Raw genomic sequence first — 13,337 nt, 5'->3', positions numbered from 1 at the left:
TACCAAATAAAACCAAAATTGTTAACCCATGTATAACTGCGTTCAAAATCACACTGAATATCAAAGTGAAACATTTTTAGGTCATCAGGTCATAAATCATGGACACATCCAGGAACTACCTACACACTAATGTACATGTACATGAGGCCAAACATTGTTCTGCACCAGGAGGAACCCAGGGCCCACTGCACAAGCATACAGCCTGACCATTCAGATCGCTCTATACATTTTATCTTGGTACCTCACAGCGGTCAGGGTGCCATTGGCTATGACATGGAGATATGTGCGACCCTCCAAATATAAAGCTCCCTAGACTATCACTGACCCACCACAAAACTGGTCGTGTTTGATGATGTTACAGGCAGCAGACAAGAGGACACTGGGCCCTTGTGCGACTATTAAAGAGTACATTTCTGACAGTTGGGTCAAAAACATGCACTGCTGGAGGTCATTTTGTCAGTGCTCTCACTGTTACTCTGTGCACAAAGGAGCAGACAACAGTCACGGTGCTGGGTTTTTGTCCATTTATGGCCCTGTCCAGCTCTCCTGGTATAATAGCCTGTCTTATTGTATCTCCTCTTTGCTGTTGAGACTATGCTTTTAGACAAAGCAAAACCTTACACTTGCATGTATGATTGTGCCATCTTGGAATAACAGCGCAACCTGATTGGGCTGCAGGCACTGGTACTGCTTTATGCTATCAGAAATCCCAAGGACATTAGTAAAAGAAGAATCAATCAGGAATTATAAGGAAAGCATTTGCCTGTGGCCACCACACGTTTCTCTCACTCAGTGTTGTACTGTAATGATTAAGTTTGCCCTGTTTTTTAGCAGTTTATATAATCCTGCTTTCCAGTTCCGGTCTTACTTTAAGTGTATTACACCCCACTTTGGTGGAACCAAATTCAACACAAAGCTCGTCGTTTTCTGAAACATTGCGCATGTCGTGATAACATTTGCGGGTTATACCGATCGAGTGGGATATTTCTTTATATTAAAGGCTCAAAGAAAAACAACAGACACATTATATACACTACTCACATTAAGTTAGGGATATTGTTTTTTACATGAGTGCTTTTCCTATTTGCTCTGAATTTGAATGAAATGAGTAAAAGTTCCCTTTGATATTACTAATAATGTATGAGAAAAAACACCATTTTCATTAGTTTAATATTTATTACCCCAAAAATTTAGACAATAACAGGGATAGCCCCAAATAACAAAAATTGACAATGTCAGTAGCAAGTGTTTCCACCATTTGCCACAATGACAGCGACGTCTCATGTTCCTCACTGGGCTCATGATGTTGTTCTGAGGCAATGCGTTCCAGTTTTCCACAAGGTATGATCATCCAGTCTCTGCTTCAACTGGTCCCAAACATACTCCATGGAGTTTAGGTCAGGGGACATTGATGGCCATACCATATGAGGCACTCCAACTTCCTGAGGTTGACCTGTGACAAGAGGTAAGAACCTGCAGTGACTGAGCCATGTACAATAACCAAATCTGTTTTGCGCTGACTGGTGATGCCTGCCCAGACTGTTGCACCTCCTCCACCAAAGCAAACCCTGGGGACCATGTTGACCTCAGCGTACGCTCACTTCGCCTTTTTCAGTAACGCTGATGACAATTATTTCTGTGCAAGGTAACCCAACACTCACCAGTGAACAGGACAGTAGACCACTGCTGCATTGTCCACGTCACATGGTCTTGTGCCCACTGCAAACGTTCATGGCGGTGTCTTGGTGTCAGTGGAGTCATCTGCAACGGTCATCTGGCATTCATGCCAAAGTCGTGGAGTCATTTGCGAATGGTTTGTCTGGAAACCCTAGTACCCCTTGCATAATAATGTCTGAGTGCATAGGTCCTTAGGTACTGGTCAACATTGCGGTCTGTCACTCGTGAGGCTCCACTCCTGGGTCTGTCATGAACTCTGCCAGTATATCTGTGTCTTGATGCAAGTCTGCTGATGACACTTTGAGACACACCAAGTTCACAAGCAACATCTGACTGCCTGCCACCAACCCGAGGGCGTGCCATGGCCAGGTGGTGCTGCCCGTCCGTTAAGTGACGTTGTGTGTTCATGGCTGTTTGAATGATGAACTTGGAATGACTTACTGACAACACCAGCTTTTATACCCACAGAATGTTGAAATTGATGCCACATTGAAAAACGTTATCTTTTGGGATTGGCCCCAATATAAGGCACACCTGTACACAATAAGACCATTACATGGAAAACATAAAATTAAGTGTGTTTATCACCCCAATACAATTGCCTCCCTATCCCAAAAATGTCTTAAGTGAAACAAACACTGTATGTATGACATCAACTAAGTCTCTCACAATATCCCCAACTTATTATGAGTAGTGTACTTGAAAAACGTTTAATATATCCATCGTGGTGGGGTATGAATTTGAACCCAAAGAACAAACAAAAATACCCTGCAGCATCTGAACGGAAATGTATAAGTCGATATCCCTGTCCAATCCCATGTCAGGTCCCATAAGACCGACACTGCGTGTTCCATTCATAGCGGGGTTAAGGTGGGGCTGACCCTACCTCTAATGTCGTAGTCCCTGGTATGGGGCCCCGGAGACCCCGTGCTATGGACAAACAGCTGCTATATGGCTAACCCAAGCTGAGAATAGATTCCCTTTAGCGCTGAATACGTTTTGTTTACAAGAATACAAGAAAAAAGAATAATCCCTTTATGAAAGAATTGAAAATTCCACGGCGTGTGTATTTAATAACGTGACCACTGTTCCCATAAATATCCTCATTTACTTCTTTCGAATATCCGTTTAGCTACTCTCGTCGTCTGCGTTATTCACTCCGTCCACCCTCTCACCGAGCGGTGCAGAAGCTGACTACTCTCGCTACCCCTCCCAAAAGCGGAGTCCTGCCCTGTCTTGGACGACGAACACGTTTCACTTTTCTCACCCAATCGTATGTGTGTGTACGTTAGCGCACGCAGATTGACAGATTTCAAACCAACGGCGTGTTAGCGGGCTGCGCCTCAGCGCTGGGAACGCCTCGCTGTGGAGCCCCTGCTCGAGCCGCGCGGAAACCCCGTGTTATGGTTGTGTGTCAGTTTCGCTGGCAGCCGCGGTCGATGCCGGTGAAGAGGGGGGGATGGGCGCCACTGCAAATGTTAAGGACCTGAGCTAGAATCACAGCCTTGTAACACACAGAGCTGTACCTACCCCAAATAAATATCGACTATAATTATTATTAAACAACATTATAAATCGATGCAACCGTCTGGGAATCAAAGTAACACTTGAAGGAAGTGCTATGACCCAAACAGAAAAGGGTATGAAACTTTCACCCACTGCGTGAGGGACATTGAGAAGTTTGGAAGGTAGCCCGGGAGAGGGAGCTGCTTCTCGGCTTACAGCTCGCAGGAAAAGCCGAGGTCAGAAGAAGAGGCCTGGTGGTCTGATTCGTTTTGATGTGGGAATATTTAAACACAACCAGTTCTCCCAATTGGATATTTTACCTTAACTGAGCTGGAATGAAGGGCTGGGTAAGTTTACATAATTTACCACGGGTATTTTTGCACATAATTGCATGTTTTGGATCACTAAAGGCAAAAGTTGCAGCATAACTTGGCAGCTCCTTGGCTAGCTCCTATGCTAGCTAGCTTTCTATATCTCTGTGTATATGGTAAAGGGTTGTATGATCTCGTCAGATGTTTGTTATTAACATAACGAAAATTACAATACTACTGTAAGATAATTTTATATATATATATATATATATATATATAGTTTGTATTCGTTTAACCAACTGTACAAGTTAGCTAGCTCTCTGGTTAGTAAATGGTTTGTTACAACTAGTAATCACAATATTGCGACCAGTTCCTCGTGCTGCGGGATCTGCATTTTTTTCACAAGACCTGGCGATGTAAACATTAGCTGTTTGGACTAATTATATGCGTATTTGCTATTTTTATCGGTCCATGGTGTTTACAACACCAGGCTCAGTCAAAACGATAAACTGTGCGCATGTACACGAGAATTTGATACACACACGTATATAATGAAATGTTTTTAATGCTACTAATAAAGTAGCTAGCTGTAGAACTGGGCAGTTTCCTTTTACTTGGCTATGTTAGCTGGATGGAGAATGCTGGCTCATTCTTTGCTCGAAAGACTCCTGTGTTTATGTGTGTGAGTATATATTAGCGCTGGAACATCCATATTAGGCATTTTACCCCATTTCTGCCACAACCTGGGCTTCGAACACCGAGGAAACTCATTAGCAAATGGGTTGAGATTCTGGGTCACCTGGAAATGTCTAACTGGTTTCCCACTTACAAGCAGCTTGGTACGCGTTCAAGGAGTAAAGGCTAGTTAGCTGTTAACCCTAGCCTCCAGGTCAGGAGAAATAGAGATATATACACAGAGATGTGGAGATGTATTATTTTCAGCAACAATCCGTGTTAGTGGTGTGAAATCTGTAGTGTGTTTCTATCCTCGGTAAAGCCTCTGTCTTTCACAGGGCAAGTGGTATTTTGTTTTTAATAACTTGTTTTGGGGTATTCTTTCAAGATCTGCGATTTCAGTTCAATACCCATCTATAAAAAGAGATTTGTTGCATAATCGTTTCCGGAAGTCTCCTGGTTTTGTATTTGGAGCATTTTTATGTCGCTTGAGCATTTTTATGTCGGTTTTGCAGTCATCCAGTCTTGTTAAAAAAGATCTATTTTATATTTTTGGCTCGCACAAGTTTTTAAAGGAGTCGAATGTTTTTGGTATGTTGTGTTGAACTTTCTCTCTTTCGTTAGCTAACATTGCCAACTCTTTGAAGGGTGACTTGCTTTTCTCATTCTCCCCCCCTCCACCACCTCCACCTCCCCCATGAACCAACCCCCAAGCTCTTCGGCGGCCATGAGAAATGGGTGGTATTTCTGAGGGGAGCTCGCGTTTCCTTTTTTAGCCTCCATTTTTATTTCAACAACAAGTGAGTCGAAGCGACAGGAGAGAGAGAGAGAGTGCGGGAGGCAGGCTGCAATGGCTGTCTTAACGAGTTGCTTTTCCGTCCAGCAGGGAATTTCCCGTTTAATTATTACTCACACGGACATTTTTTTAGCTAGTTTCGACATTAAAACCCCCTCTATCACAGACTTCGTCGTCCAAACGCAGTATTATGGCTGGGAAATTATCGCGACTTTATTCGAAACACTTTTATTAATGTCTTCAGCCCTCACGTACGCATGCTTCTCTGATGTAAAACGCGTACAGTTGTTGCGGACATGATTGCACACACACACTATATATATCACTTTAAAGGGCGAAATTAGCCAGGCTTCCTACTAGATGCTTTAGTAGCTGATTTCCAGGACCCCTGCTTTCCCTTGACCGTGAACAAAAGGTGTCCATAACAGTGCCTGAAATATTTTGTTACTGTTACACAACAAATAACCTGTCTCCCGAGTCCTGCAACATCAGCACGGCGCCATTGCAGTTAGACAAGCCTTGAGCACGTGAGTGTGTGTGTGTTCGTTCATTAAGCACCTACAACGCGGCTTAGGAGCTAGGGTTTCCTAGTCTCATGGCCCGCCTGGATCGCAAATTTACACTTTCAGACCAAAACGTGGGGTTTTCTATTAATTTGTGACGTTTATAAAGAATATCATTTTGGTAAATTAACCCCCCTTAAAGTCTTAGCATTTTACAAACGCTATGTAAAGCTAAGTAGGAACTGAACGCAGGTTTAATGTGTGTCATGGTAAGGCCTGTGTACATAATAATAAAAAAAATTGCAGTAAAAAGAAAAAAAACACGGTACTGTATCTGACAGCCACCGTATCTCTCTTTCTTTATAGGTTGTTTAGTATGTAGTTGTTTAGGCCACACATTTTCTGAATATGCTTGTGTTATTTTGGTCGCTCTGGATTTCTGGCCACCTTTAACTATGTGAAATTCGAGCTCCAAGCCCCACTCACCCAACTTATCTTGGGGAACCACAATGCTTTCTTAACTGTCTAAAGATTAAGCAGTTTGAGCAAATATATAAACAAATCCTTAAATCTAAGCACTTCAAAACTTGCTGTTAAACTGAGGTCTGTAAGAGTCCATGTTTGGTGTTTCTCTGCATCACCTCCTCTAGATTTGTGTGTTTCTTCAGGTTTTAAAAAATGAGCTCTTGTCCCCTTTGGTAGACTGTTATATTTACCAGACACGTATTTTACACTGCCTCCTGTCTTATTGAATAGATTGTTCCAATGATCAAGGTCACTGAGTCTCCAGGATAATGACCTCTTGACAAAAGTGTATTCAGAGGCAGGTGTTCACACATCAGTACGAGCAACAAACATTTTCTCAGAATGATCTTATGAGTAAATCTTAATTGCAGTTTTTTAGACCACCATGGGCAATGTCATAGCAAACCAAAAGTAAAAGTTTAATCATCACCAAAGCATTGCTTGTTCTGAATATATTAATGTCTGTTGTTGCCCCTAAAGTGGGCCCCCCCCCCGCGCTGAAACATGATGATCTAAAGGAATGTTCAGTCAGACCAGACAGTTTTCTGGTCTTTCGCATTCTTACTCTTGTCCCTTGTTCATTTAGCCACTTTTGTTGCTTCTGCATATTCCTGTGTGCATGCGTGAACTGTTTTCTGTCCTTTCTGCAGGGGAAAAAAATTATTGCCTCAATGAGAACCAAACGCTTGTGATTAATCAATGTCTCTGAGAAAAGGAGAAGAGAAGTTGATAGAGATGTGACAGTTATTTAACTGTGACATGATCGCTGTGTAATTTGAAAGCACCTCCTTTATTTGCCTTGCCTTTTATGTTTAAAATAAGACATTGCTTCTGACCATTTAAAATGCATCTTTTCAGGTTAAGCATATAAATACAGTTGTGTGTGTTTTTTTTGTGTGTGTGTGTTATGGAAATGCGAAACAGTGCCCTTTTGAAAACAGACGTATGATTATCACATAATTCCAAATGGCAAGATTGCAGTCTTCTGTATTGTGTATATTTAGTTTTACTCATTCTTGACTGCCTTGTGTATTTTTTAGTATACAAACGATGTGGAGTCATGCAGGAAATCACGTTTAATGTGCCTGTTGTCAAAAACGAAATAAAGGAGGAAATGATGTAAAGGTTGTGGGTCTCGCACTCACACATTATGATGTTAAATCATATCTATATTTTATTATGAACTGCAAGTTTTCTAAATGCAGGTTGAAATGCCTATGTGGACAGAACATACAGTAATCCAATGTTTTTTTTTTATTTTAATTTTTTTTTATGTACTCATGTGAGTCTGTACTAGGTATGAATTTGAAACAAGACCCAGTGTAAGCAGAAAAACACAGGTTTGCTGCAGGGTGTGAGGGTGTGATAAAATAATAATAATAATAATAATATTTTAAACATAGAAAAAGAGATGAGGAAAATCATAGGAAAATGGTTTACAGCAGAATTTAAAGTGCATTTAAATTATTTACACTTATGCCTCTTATCAGGTGAAAGAGCAGGACATAAAAGGCTAATTAGAGGCCCAATGATGCCAAGTTTTTTTGTTCTCATAAGATGTGGACTAAACAGCATGTCTTTTAAAAAACTGTGTAAAAGAAATAAATAAATCAGACTGCATAAAGGCGAGAGTGAATCTGATTTGTTATATGGCACAGCATGATTTATACTGTGTTCATGAGCCCATATATGTTCACTACACTCACAGGATCCTGAGCTCAGTAGCCATGTTTACGACGGTGCCCTACCGTGCAGTTGGGTTAAAACGTGGCTGTCTGACGCCTGCCACTCTGCTGGTTCATGATTGGCTGAGAAAATCAGAAAACTCTCCAATCATAAGACCTGTGTCCCTAGATTGGACTCTGTGTGCACACATATGTTTGTGTTTTAAGGTCGGTTGGGGTGGTGTTTTTGTGCCTGTGCAGCAAAGAACAGAAATTCTTGAGAGAGGGTGGGATTATATAAAATAAAAAAAAACTCTGACAATTTGCGTCCCTCATCCTCTCTTTATTTGCCTTGGGTGCAGTCTCATAAGCAGCACGCTGAAATGGAAAGATTTGCCATAACAGATGATAATTATATATCATGAGAAGAAAGACAAGTCACTTTATGCCCCCTTTCTTGCATACGCATGTATGTTTTCAGTTTTTTAATATCTTTTATTTAGTAGTTTGGTAAATAGTCTGCTTCAAAAAAAAAAAAAATTAAAATCTCTTACTTTTTGAACAGCTAAGCAAGCATTTTTTTTTTTACCAGAAAAAATAGTCAGGCATTGTGCAAAACATGTTGACTTACAGGGTGTTGTCATCACGTGGAATGTGAACATGTCAAGATGATCTTTTGGATTCTGTGCAGCTTAACTAAGCTGTGAATGTTATTGAGCAATTGTCAGTGAGATAAAACTCTTTTATTACAGTGTGTTGCTTAAGGTAAAAATATGATTGTGTGTGTTTGGGGGGGGGGATTTCAGAAGGCCACTTGCTTTCATTTTGAATAATCTGTATTTTATAATAAAACTTTACATAGTAAAATGTTAAGAAAAAGATCAGCTAATGTTTCTGTGCTGACCAGAGGGTAGAAATCTAATTACTTTTGCCTGTTTTATTACTTCCTCCTGTGTCAGACAAGGAAACATTATACATTGTTCCCTGAGGCAAAATGGCTGTCCAGATAGTGTGAAGCTTGTTTGTGTTTGAACAAGTCAGTGATGCGGAAAGACTGATGTCATCGCTTGTGCTCAGGTGATCGTTTTTGTGTTATAACGGAAGAGGTTTTCGATTCCTAAGTTACGATTTTCTTTAAGAGAATCACCGTATGTTTGTGTTGTAGCCATGGCTACTGAAAAATGTCCAGACCATCCTTTTTCTTTCTTTGTAGTTTTTGTTGCTTTAAAATTTTATTGCGGCGACATTATGTAGTGCCGTGTGTTGACTGCCATGCATGCAGCACCCTGGGTCTAACAGCATTAAGATCAGTTAAATCACATTAGCGTGTTTTGTCTCTTAGGTAGTTGATCTCATTTGGTCTTAAAACTAACGTTAGGAACTCTATGTGAACGCCCAGAAATCAACCAATGACTATGTACACATGTTAATTTTGTCCTTGATTTGAGAACCAAAAGGGCAGAGAACTAGTGTGTGTGTGCAGACAGGGTAGGACATTACAGTGGAATTTGGGGTAGGGGGTAGGGCCTGTCTGGCTTAGTGTGTGGGTTGTCTTGTTTCCATCCCCTTTCTGTGCTGGGAGAGATGATGTCATCCTTGTGTGTGTCAGGCTGGATATTCGAGCTAGGTTGAGCACTGTGGGTGTTTTTATTGGGGAATTTTATTTTTTTTCCCTTTTTTTTTTAAAATGGTGCAGTTTTCAAATTTCTATAAGTTATTGCTTTTATTATTTATTTTATTTCCTAATTTACATTACAAACAAAACTTTTAAATATGTTTTCTTTAGTGCTACCAATTTCCAAATGTTAATCAAATAAAAATGCTGATTCACAGTCATTTCGTCAAGTATGTATTTGTACTTGTGTGGACAGCAGCAGCTTATAGTGGCTGCCAAAAGGTTAATGCATATGTGAAGTCCTTATAATGCTTCACTTTCAACATAGAAACTAGCATGAATATGCCATATTGAAAAAAAAAGAAGTCAGTCAAACTCTGTTGCTCGGACGTTTTTAGGAAATACGGCAACCACAACAAGTTAATAAGGGAGTGTAAGAAGGAGAACGAGCGGGTAAGAAACAAAGAGCAGGTTTGTGACAATCAAAGGGGGAGTTGGAGGTATTTGGGATATTTAACCTCAGTGTTGAAACAAACACCCCTCCTCCTTTCAGTGCTCCTTCAGAGGCTCCTCCCTCCCAAAACTGATGGACATGCATTGTTAAGGCAGCAACACTAACAACCAGGCTAGCTGGCCAAATATTAATATAATACATTGTCAAGCAAAAAGGTCCACTATTGTTGGACAGCTGGAATAGTGCTGTGTGATGCAGTATGTGACACTTTTTGTTTACCAATTTCAGAGCCAAGGTTGTATACAAGGGCTTTATTTTTTCATTTAAGGCTTAAAAAAACAGACAGCTAGCAAATTGTGAGAAGATATTCACAGAATTTAACACACTTCTCCTTTAATGACAGTTATGACTAAGGAGTAGGTTGTTGATTCTGCCAGAATATTATAACAGTGATGGCCCAGAAGTTAGTACTCTTGATTGCAGATCATAAAAATTATCTGGAAATTGCCAGGCTGCAACTGTCTGGGGCCCTTGAGCATGGAGCTTAACTCTCCCTGCTTCAAGGAAGCAGAATATAGTATAGTAATGTTTTAATAATTAATTAATTAATTCATTTATTTTTCGGTAACTCCTTTTTCCTGGTCAGGGTCAAATTTGGATTTGGAACCTTTTCAGGAACACTGTGCACAAGACAGGGGAATTCCCCCCATAAGTGTGAACTAATACGAATGAAAAACACAGCCTTGTTAAAGTGATAAACACCTCCTACAACGTGCATTGCGTCTAAACACTGCACGCTTAGTTACAAAAAAAAAAAAAAAACCTCAGATAAACAAGTAGCACTTTGCCGAGGACTGAGCTTGCAGCAAAGAAAGGTTTTTACAATATTTCAGCCTAATATCGTAAGCGTTTTTGTCAAACTGGATGCTCGAATGTTCGTGTTTTGTTAGCCACATGCTAGGCAGCTAACTCAGACTAGTGTTGTACATTTTCTTTCTTAAACAGCTAATTATATAATAAGAGTTTTTAGATTTAACATTTATGAATTAAGTTTCTATAATTTAGCATAATAAATCTAACACAAATTTACCATAATAAATAATTAATATACATGAACTTGTGTTACAGTTGCTAATTTTGAGTACACGGAGGGGTTAATATGCCGGGACTTTTGTTTTTGTTACCGTTGTTATATTTCTCCAAGCATTTAGTTAGCATTTTATAAATATATATATATTTTTTTTTATTATGTTTTTTTCCCCTCAGATCTGTAACTATGTAGATTGTTCCATATTAGTTTTCTCATGTCCGTTTTATCACACATGCTAAACAAACCGTTTGGTCAAGTACACATGCGGTGATGTCAGATACTCGTCAGACAGGACAGCTAGGTGAAGGGTAAATAGCAAAGTAGAGAGAAAAATAGATCAGATATTCACAGGTTAATACCTGACACTGAGGCACAAAAAATACCCCATATCTCAAATCTGCCAGTGTCCCATCCTGGGAAGTGTTGTAAAGAGCAGCTATAACACGTTAAATATCACTTGTATTCACTGACTGAAGTTTCTCAACATGCACCATTATCTGGTGTCTCGTTATGTGTTCTGTAAAATTCCGTGGGTGTAAAAGTAGCCAGCGATGCATTATTATTTGCAGCAGGACTGATTGACAAACAATTACCAGGTTTTGATCATGTGACTGCTAGAGCTGTAATGATGGTGTATCGATGGTGTGACTATTTTTGCACATTCCTACGAAACTTTATAATTTTGTAATAAAAATAAATTCCTCTATAATTTATACTTTATTTTTAGTGCAAAATATAAATGAAAACTGACTACTCTGAAATCCAGGTAATCGATCATGCACGGGAAAGTAGGGCTCATGGGACTTGACCAAACTACAGGTTTAAGTCAACACCTTTACTAAGCGACACACTATTTAAGCCTGTACACCCTTGACATAGTTGCAATGTGTGCTTTGTAAAGATTTAAGTTCTAAGCCACTAAAAACCCACAAATGTGGACAACTTCGAGCCATATGCTGGAGGATTTTTGAGTAAATATAGGGGGTGTAGGGATGGAGGGCAAGTAAGATATCTAAAACCTTACATGGCCTTACTCCGTGATAAGCCAGAGTTTGTATTGTAGAAAGCCTTAGACAGAGTGAATGTGAGCAGATTCTGCTGTTTGACTGAGGACATAGCTGCTAACTTTATACTGAAGCTGCTGTAATAGTTTAGACCAGTGAAAATGGTTATACTCAAATCTTGTGGTTGACTGATGATAAAAGCACAGGCCAAATGTGCAGCACTATTTTGTGTTTGGCACGTAGCAGAGGTAAGCAGTAAGGCGAGGTGGAAATACTGCGCTAATGTGGTGTAAAAAGTAATGCTCAGCTTTTATACTACAAAGTGGGGTTTAATATTAAATTATTGGATGGATTTATAAATGATTCTTGTTTACTATTTAAAGTGTTTTGTTCTTAGGCGATGCAAAAATAAAAATTTCAGAAGTTTTATTTGTTAGAATGGACTTGGAGAATAGTGACAGAATAACTCTCTCCACTCTAACAATAACTTTTTATTTATTTATTTAGTTAGTTATTTATATACAGTATGTATATTAAATGAATGTTTATCTAAATGACCTCGATTGTATTATTTGCTCTTGAAGGTGCTGTTACTATTTCTACACAACTAAGTGCACCCTTGTGTCTTGACAGAGTAAATGCAGACGGTCTTTCATGAAATGAAATTCAATTGTAACCAAAGCATGAGCTTGGGGTATTCTCAAATCTCAGTTCCTTACATATTGACGGAGTGATGTCAAATTTTAGTTTAAATGAGCTGTAGTGTTTAGCTCAACAGCATTATTCTAACAAATCATGAACACGGGAGTGTCCAGTTTCCCCACTTTGTCTGTCAAACACGTTAAGATAACCGGTGACCCAATTTTGACCAGCAAATTATCAATTAGGACGTAGTATCGTATTCTATCTGTTCATCCAACGTGAACCAATTCCATACGCCTGAAGTGATTTGATTTGAGCCTTGCTTTAGTATGTGCTCAGTCATCAGTCAACTGCTACCTGTACATCTCTGTATTTCACTTTTTTTTAACTGAGCATGCCATGTTTAGACATCACTTTAAGAAAGCTGTTTTTTCTGCCGTATTTTGAAGCTTTTAAAAAGCATTTATAGATGTTTTAATTAAAAAAATACTCAGCACTAGTTTAATAACAAACCCACTGATATTAATAGGAAAGAAAATGAAATTATCTAAAAAAAATTTTTTTTTGCATTTCTCTTTTAGATAAATATAGTTCTAAAAGTTTTTACACTTAAAAAAAAATGTGAAATTTGAAAAAATTCAGTATTGTAATGTTTTGGGATGTAGAGAAGCCTTTTCTGTTACTACTGGTATCCTTTGTTAAAACTCTAGATACAAGTACACATGGACGAAACTCGCCAGCAAAAGCAAAAGATTTTCTGTAATTGTACTTTAGTCTTTTGTCTTGTTGAAATGAAACCACATCAGTAACTCGTATGGTTACTAACGTTACATGTAACGTATATGTAACTAACGGTTACATTATAAATGTTTATA

At 39.2% G+C, this 13,337-nt stretch overlaps 1 protein-coding gene across 4 annotated transcripts in view; it reads left to right on the top strand.

Annotated features, from left to right (window-relative positions):
• The first annotated feature begins 3,085 nt into the window (after nucleotides 1-3,085).
• setd5 (SET domain containing 5) overlaps nucleotides 3,086-13,337 on the top strand; it is a 28,918-nt gene continuing 18,666 nt past the window's right edge. For all 4 annotated transcript variants that reach the window (XM_053498519.1, XM_053498518.1, XM_053498520.1 and 1 more), the window contains exon 1: nucleotides 3,086-3,530. The gene's annotated coding sequence lies outside the window, so the exon portion shown is untranslated. The remainder of the gene's footprint in view (nucleotides 3,531-13,337) is intronic.

Source organism: Clarias gariepinus, chromosome 6 (assembly GCF_024256425.1).
Source record: "Clarias gariepinus isolate MV-2021 ecotype Netherlands chromosome 6, CGAR_prim_01v2, whole genome shotgun sequence".
Classification (NCBI taxonomy): Eukaryota; Metazoa; Chordata; class Actinopteri; order Siluriformes; family Clariidae; genus Clarias; species Clarias gariepinus.
Note: the sequence above shows the minus strand (reverse complement) of the source record. Positions and strands in the feature narration are given on the sequence as shown.